The sequence below is a fragment of the Capsicum annuum genome, chromosome 5, assembly GCF_002878395.1.
Source record: "Capsicum annuum cultivar UCD-10X-F1 chromosome 5, UCD10Xv1.1, whole genome shotgun sequence".
NCBI lineage: Eukaryota > Viridiplantae > Streptophyta > Magnoliopsida > Solanales > Solanaceae > Capsicum > Capsicum annuum.
This window is the reverse complement of record NC_061115.1, coordinates 94,673,571-94,689,717: the sequence shown is the minus strand read 5'-3', so window position 1 is coordinate 94,689,717 and position 16,147 is coordinate 94,673,571.

Below are 16,147 nucleotides of genomic sequence, written 5' to 3'. Positions count from 1 at the left end.
CCACCTCATCATACAATAGAAGTAGAAGGAACTCTAACTTAGAATTTAAGATTACAAAAATAATATCATAAGTTAATATTAGAATAAAAATATCTAAATCACACCCAAGTATATATTTTTTCACAATACCTCTGAGAAAAAATGAAGTAAATAAATGTATATGTTTGGACAAGCACCTAAAAATAGCTAAACCAAGTCTTAATGAGACCAAGTCTAAAGATAAGAAACCAAGATGTACATGTCTGCTGAAGCAAGGAAGCTCACCACTTAAAGTCAATGCACAAAACACATAGTTCAACATACAATTAAATTTATGGTCATTAAGACCCCTACAATAATTCATACTTCAATGACAGTCTTACACCACATTCTTACCATACTTGGGTTCAACACGCAATTTAAGCGCACCTTTATATTGAGGGACTTCAACCCCTTATTATTTATTTACTCAACAAGGTTATCAATTTCATCACACATGGCTCATAATTCCTTTAACATATCATTTATTTATCATTCATGCTTATTGGGACATTTCTCTAGTTTAATATATCACAAACATATGACTAAACAATCCACTTAGATAAATTGACAAACACCTTATGTGCATACCTTCAACAAGACTATTTCCATGGTAGATATTTTTAATATTAGGGTTAATCATAACAGTAATGTTACACCATCTACAACAACCACCCAAATACATAAATCATCATCAATAACACATACAAACATTAGTCTAAGCAAGAATCATCATTAGTCAAAACCTTTTTCATTAGATTTTATAATCACTATGTACACTTACTAATCCAAGTGTAAAATACATGGGTTTAGATATATTTAAAGAAGGGAAGAGATACATACCTCAAACAAGATGACACATAACAATCTTGACTCATTTTTGCCACTAGATGTGCACCCTCAAAATCCTAGCCTCTAATCTTACTTCAATAAGTTTTTAGAGACTTTTTGAGTGTTTGAGTCTTGTAAATTAGGACTTAGAAGGTTAAAATACCTTATATAGTACAGGTATTTAGGGTTTTAGGAAAGGGAAATGACCATAAATCCCTTAGTAAGAAGCTAGAAAGTGACCTTATCCAGGGGTACGACTCTCTTAGTAATTGTACCCTAGGGTACAAGTGATACCCTAACTCATATCCTAGGATACTCATAGGTCAACCATACTAATGTGGGTATTAGTGAGAACCATTAAGTCATAACCAAAGGGTATGACTCACCCCTAGTTGTATACACAAACTATATACCAAATAGTCAACTCCAAATAGAGACTACCATCTACTCGATTGAGTTGCATACGACTTATATGAATGGGGTATGATCAAGGGATAGTCATGCCATATAAAAATAAGTATGCTACTATAAGTTATTGTCCAAGAAAAGAGGGGGGAGGGTAGATTGTATATGACCCATATCCATGGGTACGACTCAAGCTCCAAGTCATACCCAACTCAGAGATACCAAAAGTTGTTGTTCTTCTCAAGGTTCAAGACCTAGGTATTTCAATATTTTTTTATAACTTAGTTAGAGGCTGGTATGGAGGTTTTGCGGTGTAAATCATGCTTGGGTATGTGATAATCTTCTCATTTTATTGTGTCCTTGTTTCCTAATTTTGTTGAAAGGGAAGTTTGATGTATTTTAATGCGTCATCATGAGCTTGTTCATACCCTTACCTATCATTCAACGATGAATGATCCTATTAGAAGAGACTATAACACCCTGGGATTTATACCCTTGAAAAATTTCTAGTATTTTTGACATACTAGACTTGGTATAACTCAAGGGTAGCATTTGTACCCTTGACTACGGGTTGGGGTATGGCTTAATGGTTCACTCGTATGTTAGGAATTAGAGTTTTCTTGTTTACTATAAATGATATGAATCAACATTGAATGAGTCATATGATTGGATAAAAGGGTTACAATGCCAAGTCATATAATGCTTGATTAGTTGGTCTGGTGGAAACTATCCATGATATGATTTGAGGGTACAATTTAGGGTACCACTCATACCCTAAGGTACAAGTTGGGTTTGTTTAGTCATATTGTAACAAGTTTCTTGGGCATTGCAGATTTCTAGGGTATGAGTTAGGGTACCACTCCTACCCTAGGTATGGATTGCATTAGTGAGTCATACCCTCGTACGTGACTGGGGGTAGTCCAGATATTTTCTACCCTAAAAACCTTAAATACCTATGTTATATAACCCTTGGTGGCATCCCATAACGGACTTTTAATTGTAGAAATACTCTTTAAATGCTCTATTGAATATTGGAGGCTAGGGTTTCTCAAGTGTTTAATGATAGGCTAAGAGGGGTCAAGTACTTTCAGTGGATCTTCTTGTATAAGGAATGTACTTCTTCCCTCATTTTTTATTCAAAATAAAGGCATGATTTAATGTGTTTTAAACATTGATTTATGAAATCATAAATGGTGGTTTTGAAATAATGATGAGGGTCTTGATGCATGTTGTTTGGCATTGGTTTAAACTATGTTTTTACACGTTTTTGGTAATGTTTTCACATATGGGTGCTTGTTTGTTATGGTTTAATGAATGGTTCATGGGTAACCTTAATTACGATAGTTTATTCTTTGGTTTTTGTCTTGGTTAAGGTATTCCCTCAACATGTTTGATAAAATGCCTTAAATAATGTTTTCACTCTATTGTTGAACTACCATTGAAACTATTACATGGTATGGTTTTGTAATGGAATCCTAAATGGATTTGGCTGGTTTATTATAGTTTAAATGATTTGAATGTTATAAATTCTTTAAATTATTGGAATGGTCTAAAATGGTTTAAATGTTGTGAATAGTTTTAAATGGTTAAAGGTTAAGGTCTTGGTGGTTATGGTTGGTTTAAATTAAAACCTTGTGGGGTACGTTGGAAGCCTCCAAGTGAATAAAATAATGAAAATTGTTTGAATAATTGTTATGGCATAATTGAATATCCTTATAGGGTACAATAGAATCACCCAAATAAAACTGTTAAAGGAATACTTTGGGGTACAATGGAATCCCCCAAACTAATATAATAATGGCATACTTTTGGGGTACATAGGACTTCTTTATATTAACTTGGTAATTGGTTACATGGGAATCCCTTTACCTTAAAAGGTTTGGCTAAGGAAAATACTTCCAAGTTATAGTTGGAATGACGATACCACTATTAATAGGCTTGGTAAATAATAAATAGAATTATGGATTGGTTGGTTGGAAATTGTTTTAATTAGGAAATAATGGTAAAGTGTGATAGATAATCGTGAAGGTGGGAGTTCAATGATCAAACACTAGAAACTCATGTTTGTCAACTTGAGTGATAGGACATGGTGACCCTTTTATGATAGTATGAGGTACGTGGGAATCCTCTAAGTACACTGTACATATGTATCATGAAGCATAAGGGTACTCGGGAATCCCTTACTCTTATAGTATCTCTGGTTCATGCGGCTATACTCATCGAGGCCCATTCAGGAGATTACACTAGACCTATATAGCCCATGGGTAGTTAAGGATTGTTAAGCTTCACATACACAGGTTAATGGTTTTAAATATATGCTAAACTCAAATTCCTTTTTTGGCATGGTTATATATATGTATGGGTTGTATGCATATGGTTGGTTTACTTGATTTTATTGAATCGCATTATTTTATACTTATCCTGACTATATGGTAGTGTTCACCTGCTAAGCCATCTTAGAGCAACTGTATCCCCACGTGATACAGTAACCGACCATTCTACTTCTCTTTCTTAGTGATCAGATTCGAGATCATCTATTGGATTGAAGTGGTGAGCATCCATGGTTTTAAAGGTATCTATTTTATGTCATGGATTATTATATGTACTTTCGTCATTCATGGACTTGGTTTTTGGCTATGTCGGGGGCATGTCCTGACTAGGCACTCTTTGATTGGGTTTAGTGGCATTGTATGAACAACTGTGGACTTACGTATGGTATGGATGGATTATTTCATATATATAAACATGCATGAAATTATTGTCTTTGTTTTTGTTTCAGGTTTTGGATTGGTTGGATTGGTTTGTTGTTGGGTGGATTGACTTGGTTGGGTTGGCCTCTGATAAAGGCTTATCCCAAAGTCACCATATTGTCAATATATTATCTTGTTATATGTTTAGAGTTCATCTAAATCAGGGTACATTATGGTTGGTTGGGTTTTGTATCCATGATGGTATCTGGATCGTGTTGGACTTAATATTTCTTATTACGACAAGGCCCTAATTCGGTTCATCTTAGGTTTACAAGGTTCTCGGGAAAGTTATCAGGAAGGTATAATAGGAGGTTAGTTAGGTGCCTAGAAAGGTACCATACATGGTTAGTTGCATGCAGTAATTGCTACACCCGAGGCTGAAACCTTGGATGTTGTAGTTTCAGGTACGATTTTGGTGTGCCACCCGTCGGCCCTTGCTTTATTTGATCAAGGATCCACTTATTCGTATATTTCTACTTATTATGCAACCTGGTTGGAGTTGTCTTTTGATTCATTATGTGCTTTATTATGCGTGTCTACTCCCATGGGTGATTCTTTAGTAGTGGATCGGTTTTGAGATCATGTATTTAGACTGTTACTAGTGTAATATTTATGCTAATCTTGTTATTTGGATATTGTGGATTATGATATAATTTTAGGCATGGACTGGTTATCCCACTATCATGCAGTTATGTTTTCTAAAGTATCTTTTAAAGAAAATATTAAGTAAAATGATAATTTATTTGAATTATTTTTCTTTAGTCTTTGATTTTAGTTAAATGTTAATCTCTCTTTTCCAAGACCGTTACTTAGCTATTCCCAGTGTAGCTCTAGTCTTATGGAAGAGAGAAATTAGTAATGAGCCGATGGGGATTATCTATTATATGTATTATAGTAGACTAATTTGAAGGGGTTGAGAGTACTATCTCGCTTATATTTGTGATACTAGAGTGGAGAGTCAGTCTCTTGACTTTGTTCCATTTTTCTGTGAGTTTCCTGATATATTTCTTAGCGACCTGCTTGGTATTCCCCCCATCCATGAGACTGAGTTTCCGATAGATCTCAAGCTTGGCACCCGACCTATTTCTTTGGTACTTTACCGTATTGCTCTGGCCGAGCTTAATGAACTAAATTATCAGCTTTAGGATCTACTTGGTAAGGGTTTAATTGCACCGAGTGCATCTCTTTGGGGAGCTTTTGTATTATTTTTAAAGAAGAAAGATGGTTCCATGCGTATATGCATTTATTATAGGTAGCTTAATAAAGTGACTGTGAAGAACCATTATCCTATGCCTCGAATTGATTGCTTGTTTGACTAGTTTCAAGGTGCAACAGTTTTTTCTATGATTGATTTGAGATTTTGTTACAATTAGTTGAGGATTCAGGCTGAGAATGTTCCAAATACAACTTTTAGGACCGGTGTGGTCATTATGAGTTCTTAGTGATGTCTTTAGGGTTGAATAATGCCATAGTTGCATTCATGGATTTGATGAACCGAGCGTTCAGGCCTTGTTGGGATTCCCTGTGATTATGTTCATTAATGACATCCTTTTGTTCAAGGAGTAGTGAGGAGCATGCGAAGTATTTGAGGATCGTGCTCCAGACTTTGAGAGATCACCTACTTTTAGCCAAGTTCTCCAAGTATGAGTTTTGGCTTGAGTCGGTGACATTTATTGGACATGTGGTGTATAAGGAAGGTATTATGGTAGACCCAGTCCAGATAGAGACGATCTGTTATTGGGCTAGACCTATATCTCCGACTGAGGTTCATAGCTTTATTAGTCTTGCTGGTTATTATAGGCGCTTTGTCGAGAGTTTGGCTAGTATTTCAACCCCTATGTCCTGATTGACTTGGAAAGAGATTCCTTTCCGATGGTTCTGACATGACCTGAACTATGGCATTTTTATAATGGGCATCCCAGGTCCAACTAGGACTGGGTACCACCCCCGTTACCCAACCTAACCTCGAAATATGCATACCTTTAGTCGGATGAATTCTGAATGTATAACAAGATAGCGTTTTTTACGATCCCACTCTGGGAAAGGTCTATAACTATGAACAACCCAAAAAAGTCCAGCCATCCATTTCCAACAAACAACCATAATCAAATCAATATAAAAATAAAGTTCCTATCCATGAGATAACATAGAAGGATAGAACAACCATAAATTCAGTCAAATGGTATCATCCCCAATACTAATGCCAATACTAAGGCTGACACCAATAACGATACCACCTATTCCAACACATTATAGTCATACATGCCTCTAACAAAAAGAAAAACAATATCCAGTTGCGATATGCCCCCAATGATAGCCAAAACCAATATCCACAAAAATACCAAAGTAGGAAAAGACATCAATGATATTAAATGGAGACTTTCGGAATATGGAAGCTCACCACTTCAATCGAATAGGTGATCATGAATCTGATCACTAAGCAAGAGGAGTAGAATGGTCGGTTCCTGCACCGCTTGGGGATAAAGTCGGCTGAAGATGGGTTAGTGGGTGAACGCTAGCATGAACTCAGGATAAGGATAAAATAATGTCATGCAGTAAAACTAAGTAAACCAACCATATGCACACAACCATTCATATAAATATAAATATGCAAGGAAAAGGAGTCGGGTTTAGCATGCCTTTAAACCATTAACCTAGATATGTGTAGCTTAACCATACTAGAACCACCCACGGGCTATATTGGTGTAGTGAAACCCCCTGAACGGGCTCCAATGCATATGGCAACACGAACCAGAGATACTATAAGAGTGGGGGATTCCCGAGTACCCTTTGCTCTCCGTGATACTTATGTACAGTGTACTTAGACGATTCCCATGTACCTCATATTATCATATATGGTCACTATGACCAACCCTTTGTCAGCAAACATGAGTTTCCAGTGTCCATCCATTGGACTCTCAACTTCAAAATTAGAAAATTAGCTATCATACCCCACCATTATATCCCAATTGAAACCATTACCTTCCAACCAAACCATTATTTTATTATTATTAACCAAGACAATAAGTATTGGTATATCTATACCACTATAGCTTGCAAGTAACATCCTTAGCTAACATTTTTGTGTAAAGGGATTCCCATGTACCCATAGATTATAATATAAAGTTAGCTTAGGGGAATCCCGAGTAGCCCAAAAGCGTTCCATTATTATGTTTTCTTGGGGGAATACCATGTACCCCACAAGTTGTTCATTAGCATCTTTACTTGGGGGATTCCCTTTTACCCCAAAAGAAAGTTTAATTAAACATAACCATGACCACCAAAGCTTACCATTTAACCATTCCAATCCGTTTAAACCATTTATACCATATAGGGTTTCATTACCAAACTATACATTGCAATAGTTCCGTTAAAGTCAAATAATATAGTAAAACACTATCGTTGGCATTTTATCAAACATTTTGGGGGCATAGTGTTTCCAAAACCAATTCCAATTACCAATTTACTATTCCCATGCAAGAAATTGTACAAACCGCCATTAAATCATGTAAAAACATAATTAAAATATGGGAAAAACCACAACCTAGCATTTAATACCAAAACCCCCAACATATGTTTGAAACCCCAAACAATAATCATGCCATGAAAACATTGTATAAAACATGTCGGTAGTTGGAACTTTCAATGAGTGAGGAGTACATGCATTAGGTTACGAAGATGATGGGGGAGAAATTACTCATAAAACCCCCAAACTGATCCTCTAGATAAAACCCTAACCTTTCTTTACCGAAGAGCCTTAGAGAGAGTTTCTAAGTGTTTAAGTTTAGAATAATAGGGTAAATGATGTCCCAATAGTGATATAAGATGTGGGGACTTAAGAGATTAATTGGTGAAATGTCTAGATTACCCCATCTTAAACAACTTAAAATTCCCATCAAATGGTACGACTCCCCATATCAATCGTACCCTTCTATAAAAGTGGTACCCGCCAGTCATATCCTAAGCATCCCTGTTGGACCCAATATTGCCCACCATATGACTTACCCAAATCCAAGTCGTACCCCACCATATGATTATTACCCCGAAACCGTATCTCTGGCAAAATAGTATGAAAAAAAGTTTGAACATTGTCTTCTATAGAAGTCAATGGTATGACTCATACCCTAACTTATGGTTCATTGTGAGCCACTCGTACTCAAATCCAAGTTAAGTTACGATGTCTAACATTCAATGAAGGAAAAAAACAAACAATATGACCCATCACCAACCATTGGACTCGTACCCACCAAGTTGTACCTATTCTAGAAACTAATAACCCTACCAAACAACACTTGTTAGCATACGACCAATAGCATACCAACTGAACCCCATTATACGGATGGTACCCAAAAGTCATATGATGTATAGAATCTAAAAATCTAAGAAATTTTCTAAGGATCCAAACCCAGGGTGTTTCAGTCTCCTCCACTAGGATCATTCGTCCCCGAATGACGGACAAGGTAGATCAAATATATGAAAAATTCATCTGCATTATCAACCATTAAATTTAACCAAGTTAGAAAAAAAAGATGTAATCAAGAATACATACCTTCCGCATGAACATCTGGAGCATAAAACAAATAAGGATAATTGGACTTCAGGCCCGCTTACACTTCCCATGTAGCCTCTTCCACCTCGTGGTTCTACTATTCAACCATAACTGAGGCTATATTCTTAGACTGTAAATGATGAACCTATCAATCCAATATCAAACTAGGGACCACTTCATAAGATAGAGAATCTAACATACCCAATCCTACCAAAGGAACTATCGAGGAAGGATCACTAAGACACTTTTTAAACGCAGAGACATGAAATACAGGATGAATGGAGCTCAAAATAGAAGGAAATTCCAATTCATACACCACTTTACCAAGCTTTTGTAAAATCTCATAAGGACCAGCATACTGAGTTCTGAGCTTCCCCTTTATACCAAACCTCATTACTCCCTTCATGGAAGATACTTTTAGGAACACCTTGTCCCCAACCTCCAACTCCAAGTCTCTACCCCTAACATTCGTATGCGACTTTTGGTAATTTTGGGCAGCTTTAAGCCTATCCTTAATCATATTCACCTTTTCCATAGCCTGATAAACTAAATCCAGACTGCACATATCCGCCTCACCAAGTTAAACCATCCAATAGGAGATCTACATCTCCTACCATACAATGCCTCAAAAAGGACTATTCTAATGCTAGAATAATAACTAATTTTTTAAGCAAACTCTACCATTGGTAGATGCTCAACCCAATTTCCCATCCTTCTACGGATGAATAACAGTACTTAGACTTACCTTAGTACCCAACACCTTCTGAAACGACCGCCAGAAATGCAAAGAAAATTGTGTACCACGATCAGAGATACTCAAAATAGGTACCTCATGAAGTTTTACAATCTCATGAATATACAATCTCACATAGTCCTCATCCAAAAAGTTAGTCCTCATTGGCAAAAAGTCAGTGGACTTTGTCATGCTATCCACGATAACCCAAATTGAATCAAATTGGTTCTGAGACCCAAGACGACCAATAATGAAATCAATATTGATCACCTCCCATTTCAATTCAGGCAACTCAATTTCTTGATACAACCCTCCAGGCCTCTTGTGCTCAAATTTAACTTCTTGGCACACAATACACTTGGCCACAAAATCAACCACATCCCTTTTTCACTCTATTACACTAATATATCTCCTTGAGATTATGATACATTATTGTCGGACTGGGATGTATAACAAAATGCAATCCATGCACCTCAGCAAAAATCCTTTGTCACAAACCATCGATGTCAGAAATACATAATCTCCTTTAGTACCTCAAGGCACCATTAACGTTGATCTCAAGCACCATCAACCTTTGTTCACCCATATCACTCTTGATTTTCATTAAGATGGGATCTAAAATTTTCTTTTCCTTGATCTTTGCACCAAAAGATGACCTAACCACTTCTTATACCATCACATCACCATTATTAGAGTCAAAGAGACAAACTCCAAGATTAGCCAAGTGGTGTATATCCTTTACCAATTCCCACCTCTCCTTATCCACATAAGCTAAACTCCTCGTGGATAACCTGCTAAGAGCATCAGCAACCACGTTAGCTTTACCTTGGTGGTATTAAAGACATATCATAGTCGTTGAAAAGCTTAAACCATCTCCTCTGCCTAAGATTTAGCTCCTTCTGAGTGAACACATATTATATACTCTTATGATTAGAAAGATGCCCATGTTCACCCCATAAAAATAATGCCGTTAGATTTTCAAAGCAAAAACCACCACTAAAATCTCCAAATCATGAGTAGGATAATTTCTCTTATGCACCTTCAACCTCCTAAAAGCATATCCAATCACCTTCCCATGCTGCATAAAATGCAACCAAGTAAAATTCGAGTCTCATTGTGATAAACTACAAAACCCTCATTGCCTTTCGGCAATGTCAAAATAAGACCCAAAGTTAGCTTATCCTTCAGCTTCTCAAAACTCCCCTAACAAGCATCTAACCAGGAAAACTCTACCCTCTTCTTAGTCAACTTAGTTAATGGGGTAGCTATCATCAATAAAATTTACATGAACCGCTTATAATACCCACCCAAACCCAAGATGCTCTAAATGTCTAATGTAGTCGTGGGTCTAGGACACCTTTTAACCACAACCATCTTTTAAAAATCCACCATAATCCCCTCAAAGTACCCATACAAAGTACGAAAAGAAGTCTTAGGGGTATCCACCTCCCTAATCTTAAGCTGATGATATCCAGACCGAAGATCTATCTTAAAAAGAATTTGGCACCTTGAAACTAATCAAACAAGTAATTTATCCTTTAAAGAGGACACTTGTTGTTGACCGTCACCTTATTCAATAGTCAATAATTAATGCATATTCGAAGGGAACCATCATTCTTTTGCATGAATAGTACAGGTGCACCCTACGTGGACACACTAGGATGGATGAAACCTTTATCCAAGAGATCTTAAAGTTGCTCTTTTAGTTCCTTTAATTAAGGCGAAGCCATTCTATAAGGAGGAATATATATTGGAGGAGTGTTCGGAACTAAATCAATACCAAACTCAATATCCTTATCTATAAAAACACTAGAAAGATAATCTGAAAAGACCTTTGTAAACTCATTTACCACCAGAACTGAATCCAAGAAAGGACTTTCTGAGTTAGAACCTTTAAATCGGACTAAATGATAGAGGCACCCTTTAGAGATTAATCTCTAAGCTCTAAGATAAGCAATAAACCTTTCTCTAGGAGCTAGGGGACTACCCTTCTACTCAATAATCGGTTCACTACGGAACTTAAAAACAATATTACAGGTCTGCCAATCTAAGGATGTGTAACAAGAGTGTAACCAATCCATCCATAAAATAACATCAAAATTGACCATATCAAGTTTAAACAAATCGACAAAAGTTTGCTTACAACCAGCAGATACCACACACACCCTATAGATTCTATTAGCAACCTTTAAGTCACTTATCGGGGTAGAAATAGAAAAAAGATATGAAATAACCTTAGGATCATAACCAAAATACATAGCCACAAATGGGGTCACATAAGAGAGAGTGGAACCAAGATCAAACAAACAATACACATCATGAGAAAAAAGTTGTAATATACCAGTCACGATATTTGTTGATGCTTCAAATTTCTATTTAGTAGAAAGAGCATATAAACTATTCCAACTGTGCTGCACCAAAAGTAGAAACAGTTATAGGAACAACACCCTTTGGTGTAAAAGCCATAGATGAAGCAACCAGAGCCTTGCTCTTCCCTAAAGAGCCCTTGCCAACTGGATAATTTTGAGCATATGTCTTGGCTGACGACATTTAAAACATTTGTCCGTCTCCTCATCACAGAAATCCCTATGCAATATATTAAAAAACAACCAATAAGGTCACGATAATGCCAACTGAGCCCCACTTTCCAGAGATTGGGAACCCTAGGCCCAAAAATTATCACCACTCGATTGACACTTATCACCCGACTATTTTGGGTAAGGATCAATAGCTATAGAGAAGGAACCAAAACTCCCATACTTCTTCTTTGGCCACTTATCTCCATCCCAACCACCTTGTGGTTGAGCACCACCCTATTTAAAAGACCTGAACTTCTTGGATTTTCTTTCTCAAAACTCAGCTTGCTTCCTCTTTTCCTCTACAACCTATTGAATATGAACCACCAACCTAGAAATATTCATAACCTTGATTAGTAATGTAGTTTTGCTTTAAAGGATCAAATACCTTGACAGTCTAGAGGTGAAATTTCTCCTTCTTTCCCTTATATCAAACATTAATTTCTAAGAATACCTTGACAGCTGATAGAATTTCAAGGCATATTGCTTGACAGATATCTTTCCTTGTCTCAAGTTGACAAATTCCTCCACCATCACTTTTCTTAACTCCTGAGGAAAGAAAAAATCTACAATAATGTTAGGGAAAGTCTCCCACAGAAATGACTCCTCAACATCACCGCTCTCTCTATTCCACTCCTCGTAACATTGGTATAGCATATATGCAAGCTAATAAGAAGTAAAATTCACCCTTTCCTTATTTGTGGCCTATATTGGCCAGAAGATTTTCTCCATCTTATCCAAGAATATCTAAGGATCCTCATCCACTTTGACACTAGTAAAAGTAGGAGAATTTATCTTCCTAAACTGGCCAACCCTAGTAGCCTCAGCAGATAAAACGCCAGATGCATCCCACTCTGCCTGAGCAGCAACCAACAAAGAACTAATATGAATTGATTGATAAAATTTTGAATTCTTTACCTCACCCTAAGAAGGACTAGAAGTAACTGGTGAAACTCAAGAAATATTAGGGACTATATGGGTCCAATATAACTCTCTAAACGGGCCCTAATGTATATAGCCACATAAATAGGCGATACCAAAAGAGTTGGGAATTCATGGGTACCCTTCGCTCTCCATGATACATATGTCCAGTGTACTTAGAGGCTTCCCATGAACCTCATAGTATCATATATGGTCACTATGACAAACTCTTATATAGACAAATATGAGTTTCCATTGGACTCTCACCTTTATGAATAACTATCACACCCTATAATTATTTCCTAATTAAAACCATTACCATCCTACCAAACCTGTATTCCATTGTTATTAACCAGGGCTATAAGTAGTGGCAACATTATACTGACTATAGCTTGCAAGCAATGTCCTTAGACAACCTTTTTGTGTAAAGGGATTCCCATGTACCCATACATTACATTATCAAGTTAATTTGGGGGAATCCCGTATACCCCACAAGTGTTCTTTTGTTATATTTTCTTGGGGAATCCCGTGTACCCCAAAAGTTGTTCATTACCTGCTTACATGGGGGATTCCCTTGTAACCCCCAAGAAAGTTTAATTAATAATGATGATGACCACCAAACCCTACCATTTAACCATTCGAATCCATATATACCATTTAGGGTTAAGTTACCAAGCCATACAATGAAAAAGTTTCATTAAAAGTCCAATAATATAGTAAAATACTATCATAGGCCATTTATCAAACATGTTGGGGGCATAGTGTTTCCAAAACCAATTAAAATTACCAATTTACCATTCCCATGAAACTTATTGTACAAACCAACATTAAAGCATTAAAAACATAACTGAAACAGGGGAAAAACCATAACCAATCAATTAATACCAAAACCCCCAGTATATGTTTGAAAACCCCAAAACAATACAATAATTATAACATAAAAATATTTCATAAAACAAGGATTTAGTTGAAACTAACAATGAGGGAGGAGTACATGCATTAAATTTTGAAGATTATGGAGAGAAATCACTTGAACAAGCCCAAAATTGATCCTCTATATTAGACCATAGCCTTTCTTTATCAAAATCCTTAGAGATAATTAGAGAGAGGTTTAAGTAAGGTTAGAATAATTTGCTAAATAATGTCCCAATAGGGATATAATTCATAGGGCATTAAAAGGTTAAGTGCAGAAATGTCCAAATTACCCCTATCATAAATAGCTTAAAATTCCCATCAGATCATACGACTCCTCCGTACCAGTCGTACCCTTCCATACGAGTGTTACCTACCACTCATACCCTAGGCCTCTACCTTTAAGCCAACACTGTCCACCATATGACTTACCACTCAAGTTATGCCCAACCATATGATTACTACCCCTAAACAGTATCACTGCCAGAATAAAACCAAAGAAAGTTTGAACTCTATCTACTATAAGAGTCAATGGTATGACTCGTACCTTAATTTTTGGCTCATGGTGAGCCACTCGTACTCAGATCCAAGTTAATTTACTAAGTCTCAAATTAAGTGAAGGAAAAAATCTAAACCATACGACCCATAAAAAAACTATACAACTTATACCCACCAAGTCGTACCCATTCCAGAAACTAATCTAACCTACCAATCAACACTGGTTAGCATATGAACAAGAGAATACCTACCAATCAACACTGGTTAGCATATGAACCAGAGAATACCAACCATACCCCATTATATGAATGGTACACATTAGTCGTACGATGTCTCGAATCTAGAAATCCAGGAAATTTTCTAAGGGTCCAAACTAAGGGTGTTTCAAGTTCATGCAGTGTGAGTTGAGCCTTGGAAAGCTCAAGGACTTCCTTAGTTCATATTCTTTCATATCTCTTTGATAATGCTTAACTCAATCCCATATTTGAGGGGTGAGGTGGTCGTTGTTAATAACCAAATTTAAGTTGGGATTTAATCCACAAGGTGCGAATTACAAATTTCAAGTCCTATGGGTGCTGTAATTACTAAAAGGTTACCCAAAATGCTAACAAACACAATATCTAAAATAAAATGAGTGGATAGATTTGGTATTTTTTGTAATGATTGTAGGTTAACAACCTCCCAATATGGCACTTTTGACTTAAAATCAATATTTAAGGAGATATTGGGATAATATCGACCTAAAAGTAAAAGCATGTGAGTTAATGATGGTTTAACATAAAACTTAGTTGTTAACTAAAGGATAGACTAGGTCAAAGATCATTGTGGTTAATATTTCAATAAAACCACAAGGCTTTCACCCATTGGCTCTTTCGAGCACCTAACAAGTGTGCAATTCGTAATCACCTAAAACTTTAATCAAGCATCCCTATTTCTAGGATGATGCTCTTGACATGATTTATACTCCAATTAAACTTATTTCTAATATTGCAAAATGAAGTAAACCATAGGCTTAATTGTCCACCATTGCCTTGTCCCTCTATAACCCTCTTTCAAGGATGTTATGGGTTACTTTATGTTCACCTTCATATTTCAAGGATGATGAAGGGTTTCTAGAGTTTGAGGTTTTCACCTATCAAATCCATTCTAAGATTTGGGGTTTTTACCTACAAATTCCAACTCATTAATTCAAGAAATGGTGGAATCCATACTCAACAACTAAAACTCATACGAACACAATAACACCCACACACAATTACACTTTAGTTCAATATAATCCTAAGACTAAATTACTTAACTACTTATGAAGAAAGTAAAGAGAGATAAAACATAAGGATAACCCAAAGCATTCATTCTTCAGAAAATTACTAAAAAATCAAGACTCCAAAATTACTTACACACTTTCCTAATTGGGGTTTATTGCTTTCAATTCAAAATTCTCTATGAGGTAAGAAATACCAAAAGAAAAAAGTGTTTTTGCCTATATGAGGTTTGGGATTCATCTATGCAATTTTGCAAAACTACCCTAGGTCATATTACCTTTGAACCACGATAGCGCAGGACTGATCGCGACCGCAGCTACATCACCGTAGTTGTGCTCTACGATCGGATTATACTGACCATATTGACTGATTGCGATCGTGGCCTTAGGACTGCGGTCATGGTAACTGAGGGTGAACTACTCTAGGTCTCCAGTTGCAATCCTTTTTCTTCCATTTAATCCCTTCTTATCTCCAATCCAAATTTTTTCACCTTCTCAACTATGTACCTGTAAAATATGGATATTGGTGCATTTAAATTATGATGATGCCTCATTTTTTTATACAAAACATGGTAGTGTGCAGACTTGTTGGTGCAAATGAGTGATAAGATCACCACTCATCAACACCCCTACCTTAAAACCTTACTTGTCCTCAAGCAACACCACCCTTTACTATCTGAAAACTTCACATGT